Source organism: Microtus pennsylvanicus, chromosome X (genome assembly GCF_037038515.1).
Source record: "Microtus pennsylvanicus isolate mMicPen1 chromosome X, mMicPen1.hap1, whole genome shotgun sequence".
In the NCBI taxonomy this organism is placed as follows: domain Eukaryota; kingdom Metazoa; phylum Chordata; class Mammalia; order Rodentia; family Cricetidae; genus Microtus; species Microtus pennsylvanicus.
The window spans coordinates 91,903,528-91,922,880 of NC_134601.1; the positions used below are offsets into that span (position 1 = coordinate 91,903,528).

At 37.6% G+C, this 19,353-nt stretch overlaps 1 protein-coding gene across 4 annotated transcripts in view; it reads right to left on the bottom strand.

Moving 5' to 3' along the window:
• Positions 1–19,353, bottom strand: part of Zc3h12b (zinc finger CCCH-type containing 12B) — a 187,312-nt gene that overhangs the window by 149,434 nt on the left and 18,525 nt on the right. The window contains exons 2-4 of one of the 4 annotated variants that reach the window (XM_075957313.1): positions 11,276–11,342; positions 4,196–4,270; positions 2,466–2,552 (exon numbers count right to left, since the gene is read on the bottom strand). The gene's annotated coding sequence lies outside the window, so the exon portion shown is untranslated. The remainder of the gene's footprint in view (positions 1–2,465; positions 2,553–4,195; positions 4,271–11,275; positions 11,343–19,353) is intronic. The other 3 variants (XM_075957311.1, XM_075957314.1, XM_075957312.1) reach the window with 3 other exon arrangements.

Consider the following 19,353-nt stretch of genomic DNA (forward strand, 5'->3'; position numbering starts at 1 on the left):
TATTCAGCGCATAAACATTTAGAAGTGTATTATTCTCTTTGTGGATTTTTCCTTTGATTAATTTGTAGTGTCCATCCCTATCTTTTTTGATCAGTTTTGGTTTAAAGTCTATTTTGTCAGATATCAAAATAACTTTGCCTGCTTGCTTCTTGGTTCCATTTGCCTAGAATGCCTTTTTCTATTCTTTCACCCTAAGGTGATAACAGTCCATTATGGTGAGATATGTTTCTTGGATTCAGCAGGAAGATGGATACTGTTTTCTAATCCAGTCTATTAATCCATATCTTTTTAAATTGAGAAATTGAGACAATTTATTGAGAGCTATTATTCAACATTTTTTTACTAATTCCTCTTATTTTACTTTGACATTGTTCCCCCCCCCTTTTTTTAAATAAATAACCCTTTATTATTATTTTTTTATTTATTATGTATACAATATTCTGTCTGTGTGTATGTCTGCAGGCCAGAAGAGGGCACCAGACCTCATTCCAGATAGTTGTGAGCCACCATGTGGTTGCTGGGAATTGAACTCAGGACCTTTGGAAAAGCAGGTAGTGCTCTTAACCACTGAGCCATCTCTCCAGCCCCATTGTTCCCCTTTTATGATAAACTTTTTTTGCATTTTATTAGGCTGACTTTCTCTTCAGCCTGGTTTTCATTCCATAGTCTTCTATAGACCTGGATTGGTGGAAGAAAATGCTTAAAATGTTCTCATCATATTTTTTGTTCTTTTCAGTTAATTGTCATTCATAGTTTTTCCGGGTATAAGGTTCTAGACTGGCACCTGTGGTCTTTCAGGGCTTGTATGCCATCTGTTCAGGCCCTTCTATCTTTCTGAATCTTCATTAAAAAAGTCAGGCGTTGTTCTATATTTATATTTTGACTTAGTCTTATATTTATATTTTGACTTAGTCTTATATTTATATTTTGACTTAGTTTATATTTGCCTTAGTCTTTTCCCTTATATCTTTTAATATCCTTTTTTTGTTCATTACATTTAAAGTTTGATTATTATGTGTAGTATAGAGTTTTTTTTCTGGTTCTGTTCATCTGGTGTTCTGTTTGCCTCTTGTAACTTGATAGACATCTCTTTCTTTAGATAGGAGAAATGTTGTCAATCAGTGAAAAAAGAGGCCATAAATTTGATGGCAGGAGCGGGGCATTGCATTGGATGGTTTGGAGGGAATAAAAGGAAGGGAAATGTTATAATTTTATTATAATCCCCCAAAAATAAAATTAAAAATAATAATTAAATATTTTTCTGTGCCTTTGATCTTGATATCTTATTCTTCTAGACCTGTTACTTATAGGGGTTTTGGGTTTATTCCTATTGTCTCAGATTTCCTAGATATTTTGTGCCTAAATTTATTTTTAGTTTTAAAATTTACTTTTACTGAACCATCCATTTCATCTACCTCATGCTAAGGACCCAATATTTACTCTTCTATGTCTTTTAATCTGTTAGTGAGGCTTACTTAGGAGTTTTTTGTTTGATTTCCTGAGTGTCTAATTTCAAGTTGATTTCTGTTTGGCTTTTATTAGGAATTCTATTTCTTTGTTTAATTCTACTTTCATATCTTAAATTGTTTTCCTTATGTCATTAAACTGTCTGTTCCTGGTTTTGAGACATTTCTTCATATCTTCATTAGGTCTAGGCATCTAGAATTACAACATTTGTGGTTTTTCTTAGTATAGCTATCTGCTCTTGCCTTTTATTTAGTTAAGTGTTCAGTTCCCTAAAGAAGCTTCTATTTTTTTTTCTTACAGGGCAGGGCTACTAGCAACAAACTCCTTTAATTTCTGCTTGTCTGAGAAAGTTTTTTCCTTCACTTTTAAAAAATAATTTTGGGGGCAGAGGATTCTAGTTTGATGTGGGTTAGATCTCTCAATTTTTAAATTGTATTGTATTTTCTTCCTGCTTTCATGTTTTCTGAGAAGTCAAATATGAGTAAGTCTATTTTTTCCTCTGATTTATTTCAATACTTTTTCCTTTCCTTTGGTCTTCTGTGGGTATTTTTATGATACACTTAGCTTTAATTTCATTTGGTTTGACTTGGTTTCATCTGTTGTTCTACCATCTGTTTGGGCATTTAGTTGAGCTCCCCACATCTGTGATTTGGTATCTGATAATAACTTGAAGAAATTCGCAGTCATTTTTGCTTCAAACATCCTCATTTTCACCTTTTAACACTCACATATGGCATACATTACCCGGTTTTAGCTGCCTCACAGTTCCTGGATTTTCTTTCTATGCTACAAAGTTTCCAAGTTTGGGGATTTGGGGTTATTATATTTGTTTTGTTTTGTTGTCCTTTTGCTTTCTACTTCCAGAAGTTTCTAACATATACTCAAGCTTAAGATCTTTTCTCTCCCATTTTTTTTTTTGACCTTCATTATAGACACCTGATTCAGGTTTTCTTCACAACTATTGATTCCTACAAAGGTTCTGCTTGAAGGTCTCTTACCTGCTAAGATGTGAGTCTCTATATTTGCCCCATTAGTTCAACCCATGGCTCAGTGGTTTTCAACAGCATGTCAGTTCTCTGCTATATCTAAGAAAGATTGTTGTTTTTCAGTTTTCTTAATTGTTTAGAATGGGGTTATATAATTCCTAAGCTATTTGCATGCTAAGACAGAAACGAGAAGTCCCAACTTTGAACGCCAGTTTTGTTCATGCATAATTCCACAATATCATGTTTTAAGCATTGCTATTAACCCACTGAGTTGTGTGGACCTTCCCATTTCATTGCACAATTTAAAAATAAAACCTTCATTTTAATATTACTGAATGATATCATCAAGAAGCTATGTAGTTTATTGTAAAGGAAACATATTTCACAAAGTTCTAATTTTAATCGGAAAGCTTATATTTTATCATTGGTCACATATATTATCAACTGTTTGCCATGAACTAAGAGATTCATCTCATTAAGTTTTTAGAAAGAAGTCTGTAACCTGTTTACGTTTTGAATAATCACAGTTGCTCTGTTCATTGCTCCTTTTTATATAAACGATAATTCATGAAATAGTGATTAGTTTGGGTCATAATGAAAACATATATACAGCAACCATCATTCTTCTTTATGCTGTAAAAGTATCAAATTACATGTCAAGATTTAATCAAGTTACGATTTTCATAAAGAATTTTAAAGTAAAACTGACTTTTTAATGTGATACCCAGTTAATTGTTGTGCTGGAAAACCTATAAAATACAGCATATACAATTCTGTATAGTATATAACATTTAAAGTAAAAACAAACAGCACCATTACTGGCTCACTCATTATCACTTGTTACTTTAGAGTGTACTCTTTCTACTTATGTAAAACAATCAGTAGGAAACACTGTGCTCTGTTGTATTCAAGCAGCTGTTTCACACATTTCGTGTTTGCTGTGTCTCAGAACAGCATTGATCCATATAATTTTGGCTTGCATAAGTATGCTATGTGACATTTAAATAATAATGAAATTGACTAAAGATACATTTCTCAGAATGTACATCTTCCACACTTGCATCTCCACTCCAAATTTTAAGTGACAAACACCAGATGTTGATTATATAATCTTGGAGATTTCACTTACTCTGACCCTCAGGTTTCTCGCTTATAAAATGGGATTATTTGTAAAGTGTTATAAAAGGAGAAGATACTCTAAAGATCATCACCTGGTAGATATTCAGATGGTAGTTCTCAATATCTAAAAATGAAAAATCAAAACAAAACAAACTTGGTGACCTAGAATCAAGTCAGTCTATTGAAGGTGAAAGAAAAAGCCTCATAGGATCGCAAGGTGGGCAAACACAGTCAAAAGGATTGTTGACAATGTGCTATTAGGTTATACAAAATGGAAACTGTACTTACAGTTTCAAATGGCAAGTGTGTTGGTAATTATATTTTCCATTATTCAGACACTGCAACTGGAACTGACAAAAATTGTACTACCTTGTAACAACATATTTGTTAAAAGGTCAGTTTCAGAGAAAGACTAGAAAGCCTTTGTCATCTGGGCCACATACAACAAATCTAATGCTAGCACACAGATTCAAGTTTAATGTCACCTTGAGCTAGGTCATAATATATTTAAGGTTAGTCTGGGAAGGAAGGGAGGGAGGGACGGAGGGGGACTGGTATGTCTTAGTTACTTTTCTCATTTCAGTGACACAATACCTTCTAAGAGAGCACTTAGTTTTGCTTACAATTTGAGTGGATGCTGTCCATCATGGCAGTGAAGATGCCGCAGCAGGACTGTGAGATGTTTGGTCACGTTGCATCTGAAGTCAAGAAACAGAAAGCAGATTGTAAAAAAAGTCATCAGGCCATAAAACCCAAATTCCATCCCCAAGAACCCATTTCTAAGCAACTTTCAGTCTCCTGAAGGTTCCTCAACCCTCTAAAAACACTATGAACACCTGGAAACCGAATTGTTAAATGGGAGCGTCTGGGGGACAGATCATAGTCAAGGTACAACCTCAATGTCCAGATAGTTTGTTGGAAGAAGTGCACTGTACTTTAAGAATCTATTTTTGGTAGTAAGCCTAGCCTTTAATGGCTGAGCCCTCACTCTAGCCCTCATATACCTATTGTACAGCATCAATGAACAATGTTTCTTTCCAAAGTTAATTCATACCTGGAATGATTATATCTGCAATTCCACTTTAAGGTTCTACCTGGTAAAATCTGATTTACGTGATCTAACTTGTACTAGTTAAATTTTTTGTTGCCTTGATATAAAACAAGGTCCTCTGAGAAGAGGGAAATTCAACTGAGAAAATGCATCCACTATATTGGTCCATAGGCAAGACTGCAGGGGATTTTCATGATTAATGACTGATATGGGAGGTCCCAGCCCATTGTATGTGATGCTACCTCTGGCTTGTATAAGAAATCAGGCCGAACAATTGATGAGGAACAAGCCAGTAAGAAGTATTCCTTTATGGCCTCTGCTTCAGTTCCCGTCTCTAGGTTCCTGCTCTGATGTCCCTAAATGAGGGAATGTAAGTTGTAAGGCAAAATAGGCCATTTCCTCCCCAATTTACATTTAGTCATGGTCTTTATCATAGCAATAGAAAGCAAATTAAGACAGAAGTGCATTGTTAGTGTCCTAAATCAACGTTATTCCATTTTTCCTCTACCATTTTGACAGGCTATGATAATGGCTAAAGTTAACAAGATGAAAGATGTTACTGGCCTGAATGCAAGAAATGAGGATATTTTAAAGAAAATCTGTGGCCCTCCCTTGGACCATCAAATTATTGAAACAACAGACCCAAGAAATTACAGTTTCCTTGGGATCCTCACACTAAGAAGAGAAAAGGGCTAAAGCCTTAAAGCCCAACAGAGGAGGAACTTATCTCCAGGAAAGACTGACAACTGGTCAATGACACTGCAGGAGAGACTGACCTAGTGGATACTAGAGCTAAGATGGTGGTGGGCAGGACATACACACCTTGGTAGCAGTCGTTAGTTATGCATTTATCTTGTCTTCTATTTAAGCTTTTCCCTCATGTTGGGACCCTGAAAATTTGTGGGAACCACTGAATCTCTGTCCCTCTTCTCAATATGGTCCCCACTGAATAAATATACCTCTATTTTTCTTTGCCTTCCATTATTAATTTGACTGTGTTATTTGGTCTATCAAGGACAGATGGTTGAGCTTGGCTTGTTAAGGCTAACAGTATAGGCTTTGACCCTAACTCCAGTAACAATCTGATCCACATAATTTTCCTGTGGCTTCTAAAATAAGTTACTACAGAGTTGCTGGCTTAAAATAACAAACATCCTCTCACTTTGGAGGAAGATAGAAGCTAAAAATCAATGTCACTTAGGAAAAAAATCAATGTATCAGCAGGGTGACATTTGCTCCACAGTTTCAAGTTTTGAAGCTGCACTCTTAGCTTGTGACACTCTCAAAGCCATGAGGACAGTGTTGAAGTCATCATTTGACCAGTTTGATCATTTAACCATCATTTAAATAGCAGGAGAAGATACTCTAAAGAGGGACACTTGTGCTCTTCATTTTGGGTATCAGACTATTGAAACAATGGGATCCAAGGAATTAAAATTTCTCCAGTAAGTCCATGCTAGAAAAAGGGAAGCCCTGGTGACAAGAGAAGTCACTTCTCTCCCTGGGAGATATTACACAAATCTCTGATAATTTATCAAACCACTTTGCAAGACAAATGAGATCAAACAAAGGTAGTGAGAAAGGCCACACTTTCATCAAGACTATCTAATTATGCATACCTTTTACCCCCTTGGTAAAGGAAAATCTCATTCCAGTACCCTGAGGATTGACTGGGAGTTCACTGGACCTTTTATTTGTTTCTCTTCCCAATGCAGCCACTTTGACTAAAATCTCCTTTCTCTACTTTTCCTGTTACTTATGTTTTAATGGAGGAATAGCAGAGTGAGTCTTGCTTGTTCGACTGTTAAGGTCAGGCTTTTACTCTAAAAGCTCCAGTAACAGTTACATTGTCAGTTTTTCTGGCCCAACTTCCTCTGTCTCCCTCATCTAGTGGCCGCTGTGATGACATTAAAGTCCACCAACATAATCCAGGGTCATTATCATGTCTCACAATACTTAATGAACATCTTAAGGGCCCCCTTTACAGTATTGGATAACAGTCATTCATTCACTCTAGGAATGAAAACCTGATAAATTTGCAAGCTTTTATTAGTCTACAGTGGCCAGAGTGTAGGGAAACGTAGGCCAAACTTTAACTTATTTTTTAAACATTCTGAACAATGTAACTTCAACAGCCATCAAAATCATATACATAGTTACTTGTTACTTAATTGTTACTTAAATGCAAGTCTCTCTATTGCTGTTTTTTCAGAGGTCTCTTCTGTCCGCCCATATTTCTATATGGTGTGACAGCCAAGTTCTTGGGCCATGGTTGGTATCCAGAACAGTCACGTACCCTGCCAGACAGGCTGTTCCTACCCTAACAAAAGCCCGGGTTATGCTGCCCCTTTTCTTTTGTAATTATGTAGATCGCCTGAGAAGAGGTGTTAATCCCAAACTAGTGACCCAGCTGAAGGGGTAGTCCAGAATGTTAATGAACTTCCACCTTAGTTTACCTTGGGGGATAAAAGGTGTTTGGATAATAAACACGGACGGACGGACGGATGATCTTTAGGATTTGAATGAAGCCTGAGACTCCCTTCTGATATTGCTGTGTGAACTGTGTCAATTATTCCCACGCGCCTCCGTACCGTACAGAGAGGGAAAAGTAGTTTATGTTGGTGCATCAGACCCCGACACTCTTCCCCCCTTTTAAATGCTTGTACCTAAATCTAGATTAAAAGCTTTATTTTATAAACTCCAATTTTTCTTCATACTGACTCCTACAAAATTCTTTAATTTGTACATCTCGTATTTTTTAAATTAAAATATCATTATATAATTTCCCCTTTACCTTTCTTCCCTCCTACTCCTTCCATACCCCCCCACACTTGCTCTCTGTCTCAAATACATGGTCTCTGGTCTTTTTCTTTAATAGTTGTTTTACACAGAGATACACATACACACACACATACCAGGCATATATGTGTATACAATCTTTTCAGTCCATAAGGGTTACTTGGAACACAGTGCCTGCTGTGAGACTGCAGCTCCTAGAACTAGAAGTGTGAAGGAAGCCCAATCAATGGAAACCGAGCACGATGGAACAGGTAACGTTTAAAAATGTTCTAAAATCTTGATGGAGAGCTAAGAGACTACGTGTCTCTCGAGGTAGACATGGGTGTAGGACGTAGCCATCTGCATAGTTGTTAAAGGATGATGCTAGAACTGTACTTTACATGACTACTCAAAACGTACTAGGTACAACATGACTAACAAAGATGCTTGCAAACTACACTTTTCTTCATTATAAAGGCATTTTTATATGTGAAACTGCATGTTACTAATACGCATCTGATTCCATTACAAATCCTTAAAATCCAAATAAAAATAGAAAGAGGGAGCAAACCTGGCCTAGTTTCATTTGGTTGCTATTAAAAACTACCCTGAGAAAACCCAACTTTGGGGGGAGTTTACTTGAGCCTGGAATTCCAAGATGTAGTCTATTACAGTAAAGAGGCACGGTGTCAGAAACTTCAAACAGCTAGTCACATCACATTCACATTCAAGAGCAGAGAGAAAAGAATGCACTGCATGCCTACTGGTATTCACCTTCTCTGATATTCTTATACAGTTCAGGAACCCTTCCATAGGGAATGGTGCCACTCACAGTAGACTAAATCTTCCCACATGAATTCATGTAATTACAACAATTACCCCTGGACCTGCCCACAGGCTGACCTGATCCACACAATCCCCCTATGAAACTCTCTTTCCAGGTGATTCTAAGTTATATCAAAATGACAATTAAAAGTAACCATCACATACAAGCCTCAAATTGCCCTTAGTTTTAGCTGCCCCTCCTTATATTTTCTCTGTTGACCCAATCTTCCCTCCCCCATTATTTAAGCTTCTTAAAATGTGCACATATATGAAAGAAATATAAATAGAATTACCAAATAATGGGAGACACAAAGCCCCAACTAGGCATCACTCATCATCAAATGAAACTTCCAGTATAAGAAATGGGATATATCTAATTGTGTTGTTGGCCAAAGGAGCTCCATGGAAAACCCCAAAACAACCCAGGATATTGTCAAGGCTATTGATTGCTCTCCACAAAAATGATGGCAAGATCCAGCTGTTAAAGGCAACACCTACATAACTCATTAAACATGGAGAAGTCAAGCTGGTGCCTACCTAGAACCTTTACCCCTACTGACTAGTGTTTGTAGTACTAGATCCTGTTAATTAGAAGGTAATCCAGCTACAAACCCTTTGATCTACAATGCTGACCATGATGCCAATGTGGAGGTCAGAGGATTACTTTTGGGAGTTGGCTCTCTGCTTCCTTTTACCATGTGAGTTCCATAGATCAAACTCAGGTCATCAGGCTTGGTAAGTCATTGGTGGTGCCTTTACTGACTAAGTCAACTCAAAGGTCCCCCAATCTCATTTTAATGTGTACCTATTCTCACCTTTAGTAACTCTCTCAATTATGAACACTCATAAAATTCACTGGTTATATGTTCATCTCATACCTCTGACTCCATCATTTTTTATATCCTCTTATATGGATCCTATTCATGTCCTTTTATATGAGGGAGGGAGAGAGAGAGAGCACATGCTTAGATGTCAATCTTCCTAAATATCCCTTTCATATATCTTCAGTTCCTCTGAAAGTATTTTCCTTGGCAAACATCCAGAACTATGTAAATAAAGCTAACCCCCCTAAGTTCTCAAACAATTTAGCACTAAATTTACTACCAAAGCCATTAAAAGGCATAAAGCAACAGCATAAAAGGTGTTCAGAGTAGAAAGGGTGGCTATGGCAGCTTTTCACTGAGTCTCAGTGGCCTGTAAGGTGAAAAGTGAATTTATAGTGCATCACTCAAGTGTCAGAGTCCAAAGTGTATAGGTAGAAAGGGTATCTATAATGATGGAAAATACCTCTTATGGGGTTTCAAAACTGAGTATCGGAACTAAGACATCTAAAAAAAAGAAAAGAACTAAGACATCTGTCAGAATGCCATACTGCTGAAGACACAACTTACTGATATTGTCTAACATGAAAAAAATCAAACTAGTCTCCAATTGGAAGTTTCACTCCTACTTACTAGCATTTATGGTACTCAAAGGTACTTTGCATATTACCAGAGAAGAAAAGTAATGGTAAATTTCACCAAGTAAAAACCCTGTGACCTACAACGGACACGGGCCTATATGATATACTGATGCAATCATGGCACAAAGCTTGTGAGAACAACCAACTACTTTTTATTAGATTTAAGGCCCTACCTCATGATATAGAACCCATACCTGACGCGGGTGAAGTGTTCAAGGACATGAGACTAGATAGGTCATAAGCCTCGGGAAAAACCTACTACTATTCTGCTAAAGGGACGTAGCAATAAAATGATTCCTAATGGTATATTGTTATAGCCATAGATTAGATCCTTGCTCAACCCTCATCAGAGAAGCTTCTTCTTGCAATAGCTTTTAATTAAAACAGAGACCTACAACTGAGCAACACATACATAGGGAGAGACTTTGGAGAACGGAGGCCAAACTGGAATGTCTTTATCAAACCCCTCCCCTCAAGGCTTAGAGATCTAAGTGGAAGAAAAGGTGGAAAGATTTTAAGCTGTCAGAGGTGGTGAACTACTGCAAGGAAACAGTGTCAACCATGCACAAGAGGCCTGATGTGTGCAACAACTCACAGACACCATGATAGCACACACAAGGCCTGAGCAATTCAAACCAATCAAAACTGCAGCACTGAGAAGGGGAGTGGGACGAAATCCCACCTCTAACCAAGAAGCTATTGGCAATTGGTATCTGCTGGGAGAGGGAAAATCCCTTTTCTTCATTGGAGTTATCACTGGGTATAACAACATACTTCAGAGCAGGTCCCATGACCAGGAGTGTTGGCCAACACTAAATGAACTTCATATTTTTCTGCATGCTTTTTGTTTTATTTTGTTATGTTTGTCTTGTAGGGGTTTTTGTTTATTTTTATTTCATTAGGCGTTTATTTTTGTTTTGTACTTGTTATTGTTTTGAGAAAGGAAGAGAGAGGGGCATGAAGTTTGGTGAGAAGGGAAGTTGGGGTTATCTGGGAGGAGTTGGAGGAGGTGAAAGAATACAATTAAAGTGTATTGTATGAAAAAATTTGAAATAAAAAATAAAGCAGTTCATAGCCTATATGCTTAACTAAAAGGATGATTGCCTGATAAAATCAATGACTTAAATAGGATTAAGAGTTACCCAAATAGTAGACAAGATGTTTAAGGTGCAATAAAAATGACTTCTCATCTCAAGCATGTGTCTTTTAAATAGCTATATTTACTCAAAGTAGAGTGCACATAAATAACATAGTTATCAAAGTTGAGGACAGAATTTAGGTATAATTTACCTGGTTTTAACAAGAAAATAAAAAATAGGGGTGGGAGAACCTAGACTCATAGGCATCTGTGGATCATGACAAATGATCTAAAATTTATATCATCACAGATCTAGATCTCTGGGCAAAAGGAATTAAAATAAAACAATAAAATGGAGAGTCTTTATGTGAACAAGATGGTAGAAAAGAAGGTTGAATTTGGGGTCTAATTTCCTCAAAGAGAAATCCAGAAACCAACTAATAGACTCCTGCATCTCAGCAAGCATGACCAGCCATACTGATGCCAACATGAAAGGCTGCAGTACTTACTCGCCATGATATCTTTGCCCAGCTCAGCACAGTACAATCAGAACAAAACTCAATTGCTGGATTCTTCCTGGAGAGAGAGAGAGAGAAAAAAGACTAAACATATGTCAAACATATGGATTTGTGGGGGTGAGGTGAGGCTGGGTATGTGGAATTAAGTTACATCTTCCCTGAGTCTGAACACTGGTATTAAAGATTACCAGGTGGAGGGACCGTTGAAAATAAGACAAATAGGATAACCTCCCACCCGATACCCTCACTGAGTATGGAACAAGAGAAAAAATTCCAACTCTCAGATTCTCATTGGGAAGGGAAAAAGTTGGAACATATGTCTAGCATGTTATTTTTCAGAGAGCTACTCAAGGTAGTCGCTCAAATACCATCACTCTTAAAACCCTGACAGGACTGGGCATGCTCAACATGTCTGAAGGCAGCTGAGAATAAAGCAGATTGCCATGACTTGAAATGTAGTAGAACAGAGTTTAATACAACTTAGTGACTTCTATTTTAGGAATAAAATAGGGTAAGTGTTCGACATGTCATTTTTTAAGGCTACTTTCCACAGAAATGATTTGTTTTGCCAGTAAAAGCATCAATGAAGCTCACATTTTTTAATAGATTTTAAATTATAATACATCACTTTCCCCCTTCCTGTTCCTCCCATAAGCTCCTCCCATGTACCCCAACCCCTCCCAGGACGCGCACTTTCAAATTGACAGCCTCTTTTTCTTTGGTTATTATTGTTACATACATCAATATGTATGTGTGTATGTATGCACAAATATATAAATACAACCTGCTAAGTCCATTTTTGTTGTTGTGTGTGTATGTGGTTTCAGGGCATCACAAAGGAACCCACAGAGACAACCAGCCTGGGCCCATAGGAACTCACAGACACTGAAGTGACAGCTAAGAAGCTCACATGGAACTGACTTAGGCCCTCTACATATATGGGACAGTTGTGTAGCTTGGTCTACTTGTGGGACTCCTAGCAATGGGAGCAGGGACTGTCCCTGATGCTTTGTCACGCATTGGGGGAACCTATTCCTCATACTTGGTTGCCTTACCAAACCTTAATACGAAGAAAGGAGCTTAGTCCTACCTCAACTTGATATGCCAAGATTTGATGGCATCCATGGGAGATCTGGCCCATTCTGAACAGAAACAGAGGAGAAGTGGATTGGGGTGGGAGCAGAGGGAAGGTGGTGGGAAGGAATTGCAGGAGAAACCGCAGTCCAGAGATAAAATAAATTAATAAATTTAATTTTAAAAACTACAGCTGCTCCAAAAGCGCAATATCAAAGAGAGACACCAGAGGGAGCAAAATATTGTAAAAAAAAATCAGGAAAATAATTAGTAAATCTTTATAATGAGTAATCCAGAAGTGTGAGAGGCCCCCAGAATCTCTAACCTCAGGTAAAAGCCTTCTTCTGCATAAAGCTAGCTAACCAGTAGAAATGTAGAGAAGCAAACATTTTCTCAAACAAGAAGGTATGAAACGGAACTAAGAAACGTGGACCACACAAAGCACAAAATGCATTCCCAAAATGACTTTAGAAAAGGCATATAAATCGTCTGACAAATAATTCAATAACTGGCACAAAGGTATCAAGATTAAAAATTATATATGAACAAAATGAAGATATCAAATAAAGCAACAGATAATGTAAAATCCAAGCTAAAGAATAAAACATGTAAACTGAGAAAATTCACTGGAATGCTCTAGCAGTAGCCTTGATAAACCAGAAAATTAAATTATCAAACTTGAAGACAGGCAGCTTGAAATTATAATGCAGAGGAAGAAAAAGAAAATATATGAAAAAGAGTGAAGAAACTATAAAGGATGTACAGGACACTATCAGGTAGCTCTTTATTAAGAGATAAAAAGAGAGAGAAACAGATTATTTGATAAAAATAATAGGTCAACCACCCCAAATACAGGAAGAGAAATGGACTTACAGACTAAGAAATTCGAAAAAAACTAAGACTAAGAAATTCTACAAAGAATCCACAGAATTTGACACTGGCATACATCACAACTAAATGATTACATGTGAAATACTTAAATGGAGTACAGATCTAAACAGGGAATTCTTAATAGAGGAAATTTAAATGGCTGAGAAACACTTAAAGACATTTTCAACATCCTTAGCCGTCGGGGAAATGCAAATCAAAACTATTTTGAAATTTTACCTTACTCCTGTCAGAATGGATAAGATGTGTAAAACAAATGACAGCTCATGCTGACAAGGATGGGAGTAAGGAGAACACTCCTCCAATGCTGGGGGGAGTGCGCATTTGTACAGCCACTTTGGAAATCAGTATGGCGATTTTTCAGAAAATTGGGAATCAATCTACTTCAAGACCCAGCAATACCACTCTTGGTTATATACCAAAAGGATACACGCTCATAGTACAAGAATATTTGCTCAACTGTGTTCATAGCAGCATTATTTGTAATAGTGAGAACTTGGAAACAACCTAGGTGCCCCTCATCCCAAGAATATGGATAAAGAAAATGTGGCACATTTACACATTAGAGTACTACTCAGTTTAGTGGCATTTAATTTGTATGGTAATAAGTAAAGCTTGGCTGGGGATTGGGAAAGTAAAACAGCCACAGTGATCAGCCTTACAGATCAGTTAACAATGACACACACCTTTAATCCCAATAGCTACACTAGCTTGCCATAGAAACCAGGCAGTACTGGTGCACACCTTTAATCCCATAATTAGAGAGGGTTATCAAACAGGAGGAGACAGTTCTCTGTCTCAGTCTCATTCTGAGGTTTCCTGGAGGCAGGATCGCCATTTCAGACTGAAGTAGAGGTAAGAGCCAATGGCTGGCTATTTTGCTTTCCAGATCCCCAGGCAAGCTTTATTTATTAAAATACAAATGAAATGCCACTACAATTCAGCTGTTAAAAACAATGACATCATGAAATTTGCTGGCAAATGGATGGAACTAGAAAAAAATCATTCTGAGTCGGGTAACCCAGACCCAGAAAGATAAGCATGTCATGCATTCACTTATATGTGGATATGGGATGCTAATGAAATGTTAACCAAGATACAATCCTTAGACCCAGAGAGGCTAGGTATAGCCGAAGTGGGACATATGGATCTCTCTAGGAAAAGGAAATAGTATAGGTTTTATGGGTGGAGTGGGGCTGGGTTGGAGCAGCACCCCAGCAGGATCAAGTGGGAGTGGGAGAGGGGAATGAGTTTGAGGGACAATTAGAACTGAGGGGCATCTGAGGGGTTATATGGAAACCTAGTCCAATAGAAACTTCCTAAAATATATAAAGGTGATCCTAATGTAGTCTTCAAACAATGAGGGAGACAGAATCCCAACTGGCAGTCTCTTGTCATCAAATGAAGTTTCCAGGACCAGGACAGGGTTACATCCAATTGAGTTGTTGGCCAAAGGGGTCCTACAGAAATTCCTAAATAATCCAAGCTGTTGCCAAGATAGTAGGTTGCTTTCCACAAACTGACACTAAGGTCCTACTACTGAAGACAGCACCCACACAACTCGCTGAAAATGGAGAGGTCAAGCTGGCGCCTACATAGAACCTTCACCCCTATGTTCTAGTGTCTTTGATATGGGAAGGTACTCTACAGGCTATCAAAAGAGAAATGTAAACACCAACCCAGCCACAAAACCTTTAATCTATAATGTTGTCTTGCTTGCAAAATATGCTAAGGCAATGGTGGCACAAAGCTTGTGGGAGTAACCAACCAATGTCTGGTGTGACATTGATCACAAGATGGAAACCATACCTGACCAAGAACCAGAGACTAGGTAGTTCATAGACCTAGAGAAAAACCAAATATTACTGGTCATAAAAAGTAGTGATAAAATGACTCCTAATGATATTCTGCTATACTCATAGATCAATGCCTTATTCAGCCACCATCAGAGAAGTTTGCTCCTGTAGCAGTTGAGAACAAATACAGAGACACATAGCCAGTCATTCACTACAGAGAGAGACCTTGGAACACACAGCCCTAAATGGGATGTCTCTAGAAACCCCCATCCCCCACCCCAAACTCAGGGACCCCACAGAAGAAGAGGTGGAAAAAGTGTAAGAGCCAGAGGAGATGGACGCACCAGGGAACGAGGCCCTCTAAATCAACTGGGCAAAGCTCATCTGAACTCACAGAAACTGAAAGCAGCAAGCACAGGGTCTACACAGGTTTGCACCAGGTCCTCTGCTTATAAATGATAGCTTTCGGTTTAGTGTTTTTATGGGACTCCTGAATGTGTGAATGGGTGGGTCTCTGATTCTTGTGCCCTCTCTTAGGGCGCTTTCTCTTCAGTTGGGTTGCTTTGTCCAACTTCATTGTGATGGGTTTTGTTTAGTTTTACTATATTTAATTTTGTTATTATCTCTCAGAAGCCTGTTCTAGTCTAATGATAAGTGGAAAGGGTAGGATCTGGAGGGTAGGAAATGGGAGGGGAAGGGTGAGGGGAGAGGAGGCAGAGAGGAACTGGGAAAAGTAGAGGGCGGTAAACTGTAATCAGGATATATTGTATTAGAAAAAAATCTATTTTCAATGAAAGGGAGAAAAAAGAAACTAAAAGGAAGAGAAAGGTGCCTCATCGCATAAAAGGAAACCTCATTCAATTATCAAGAGTAACCTTTCAGTTGATGAAATGTTAAGTTCAAAGGCTTAGAAGAAAAAAGTGTGCTAACCAAGGATACCATATCCAGAAAAACTGGCCTCCAAAAAAAATGATATCTTTTTTCCCCACATAAAATAGAGGGCTAGCTATCACCATTAACTAAATACATTACAAAAGACAATGTTAAAGGATGTGTTCACTTCAAACGAGGTGATAACTAAAAGCAACAGAAAAGCAAAATTAGGATAATACTGTAATGCTGAAAAGGTGATACACGGATCACTTTTAATTCTAGAATACCTTAAACAAAAGTATGAAATAATTATTACTACAAAGTATGTTATTGCAAACCTAATGTTAAATATATAACTTGTTACCAATAATATAAATCATGAGAAGTCAAAGTGTAGAGAATTTGAGTTTGAAAATTAACATAATCTTAAAATATACTGCTATAATTACATTACAAGATGTTTTATGTAAGCCCTATATTAACCAAGAAAAATCATCTAAGAAAGGTGTACCACAGAAAAGGAGAAAGAAATACAAATATCTTTGCAAAAAAGAAGAGGGAGAGAGAGTGAAACATGAAAGAAAACAACAAGGGAATATCTGTAGGCCAGAGAGAAAATAATGAACTTGAGATAGTAAGTCCTACCTTATTAATAAATTCTTTAAATACAAATGATTAAGATCTTCAATCAAAATCTAGACAGTGACTGAATGGATAACCAAATGACAAAATAATATTTAACAATATGTTAACTACAAGGGATTCATGAAACACTTATCAAAGATGAATAGGAGTGACTACTTATTGCATATAAAATAGTCCTTAAGGCTAAAAATGACAGAAAAGAAAAGGAGAACATTCTATACTAATGAAAACTGGGTCAGTTCTAAAGCAATAAATAACAATTATAAATATAAATTTGCTCAAAAGTGAAGTATAAAATATATAAAACAATTGAAAGAATTAAAGGAAAACTTCACAACTATTCCTCAAACGGGTTACATAAACTAAATAGGAAATTAAACAGAATTTGAGCAGCACTTTGAACTAACTGAAACTAGGAGATGAATATATATGCTGCCAGTAGTAAGAAACTTAATCTCCTTGAGTATTGAACTAACTGAACCTAACAAATATGTACACAATATTCCACTCAACATCCATAAACATATTCTTCTAACAACCTCTAGATAAATCTAACAAGCAAGAAGAAAATGGAAAGACAGTGAAATCATATCAAGTTGTCTGTCCAATCACAATACTTTAGAGGTTCTTGCTGTTGTTCATTTGTTTTGTTTTTTGAGACAAAATCTTACAATGGATCCAATGCTGACTTCAAATTCATGACATAGCTCCGGCTAGTCTCAAGTTCTTGTGTGATTCTCCAGAATGCAGAGATTTATAGCTATGTACCACCACACCTAGCTTCCAACCATAACACAATAACATTAGAAATCAGTAGCTGAAGAAAAATTAGAGAACTCAAAATATGTGGATTGTATAACATATTTTGTTTTGTTTGAAAAAAAGTGTAACTCTATAGCCCAAGCTAGCATCAGACTCACAGCAATCCCCCTTCCAGCTTCATGAGTACTGGGAGGACAGAGCTGAACTAGATGCTTTGGAAGAAACAAAAAGTCAAAGAATACACCAAACAAAAAATCAAGTTATCTTGGGGTAAATAAAATATAGCATACCAAAATTATGGTATGCAGGAAAATTAGAACCAAGCAGGAAGTTTGTAGTGATAAATAGCTAATTATTTTTTTAACTTTTATTCTCTCATACTTTACATCGTGACCATAGTTCCCCCTTCCTCTACTCCTCCCCGTCCTTTCCTTACCACCCCTTCCCACAGATTAACTCCTCCCCTGTTTTCCTTCGAAATTAAAAAAGCAGTCCTCCCAGGAATGTTCGCTGAACAGGGCATGATAAATTACAATGAGACTGGGCATAAATCCTCATATCAAGGCTGGACAAAGCAACCCAGTAGGAGGAAAAAAGTCCCTAGCACAGGAAAAACAGTCAGAGACACCACCTACTCTCGTTGTTGGGAGTTCCGCAAGAACACCAAACTGAGTTGGGCAGTGGTGGTGTTCACCTTTAATCCCAATACTCAGGAGGCAGAGGCAGGCGGATCTCTGTGAGTTCAAGGCCAGCCTGGTCTACAAGAGCTAGTTCCAGGAAAGGCTCCAAAGCTACAACAAAACCCTATCTCAAAAACCAAAAAAAAAACCAAAAAAACAAAAAAACACCCAAGAACAAAAAACCCCCCACAAACTACACAACAGTAAAGTATAATAAGGTATATACAGAGGACCTACCTTAGACCCATACAGGGTCCGTGTTTTTTGTTTCAGTCTCTGTGAGCCCTAATGAACCCTTCTTAGATGATTCTGTGGGCCATAGTCTCCTGGTGTCCTTGACCCCTCTGGCTTCTATAATCCTTCCTTCCCACCTTCTGTGGGATTCCCCTGACTCCACTTAGTATTGACTTGGGTCTCTGCATCTGTTTCAATCAGTTGCTGGATGATGCTCCTCTGGCAACACTTGGGCTAGGCACCAATCTATGAGCTCACAGAATATCATTTCATCAACATTTTTTTTGGACAGTCGTGTGTAGTTCATTCCTGGGCCTCTGGGCTGTCCTACCTCCAATTCCTGGCCATCCAGGAAAGACAAAAGAATAATCCCCACAACCTAACTTAAAAACCTCTAGGAACTAGATAAAAGAAGAATTAAGATGAAAGTAGCAAGAGGAAAAAAAAACTAGACAACATCAACAAAGCAAAGAATCGGTTTATTGAAAATTTAACAACAAACGCTGAAAAAAATCTAGAGTAAAGGGAACCATCAGTCACTTACAATGGAATTGAAAACTGGTACAGGCACTCAGGAAATCAGTGTGGAGAATTCCCAAAAAACTAAAAATAAATGTACCATATGACCCAGCTATGCCATTCTTCAGCATACATCAGAAAGAATTGATATCCTACCCCACAGATACTTGCTCAGCCATGTTCACTGGTACTCTAATCACAATAGCTAAGAAATGAAAGTAAGTTAAATGTCTTTCAACCAACTAATGGATAAAGAAAATGCAGTTCGTGTACACTATAGAAAACTATTCAGCTGTAAAGAAAAACAAAATCATAAAATTTCCCCGGAAAGGGACGGAACTAAAAAAAGAGTATACTGAGGGAGGTAACCCAGAATTAGAAAGACAAATGTCAGATGTTCTCTCTCATCTGCAGTTACTAGCTCCGAGTCTTCAGATGTGCATATTTAACCTCGAGTGATTGCAGAAAGCAAGAAGTCAAAAGAGGCTACGTCAGAGCAGGGAGCAATAGAGGGGGAAACAGAAAGGTACAGATGAGCTAAAGGTGTAAGTGGGGGAAACGGGAGGGCTTTAATTGGAGGGGAGGAGATTAATACTGA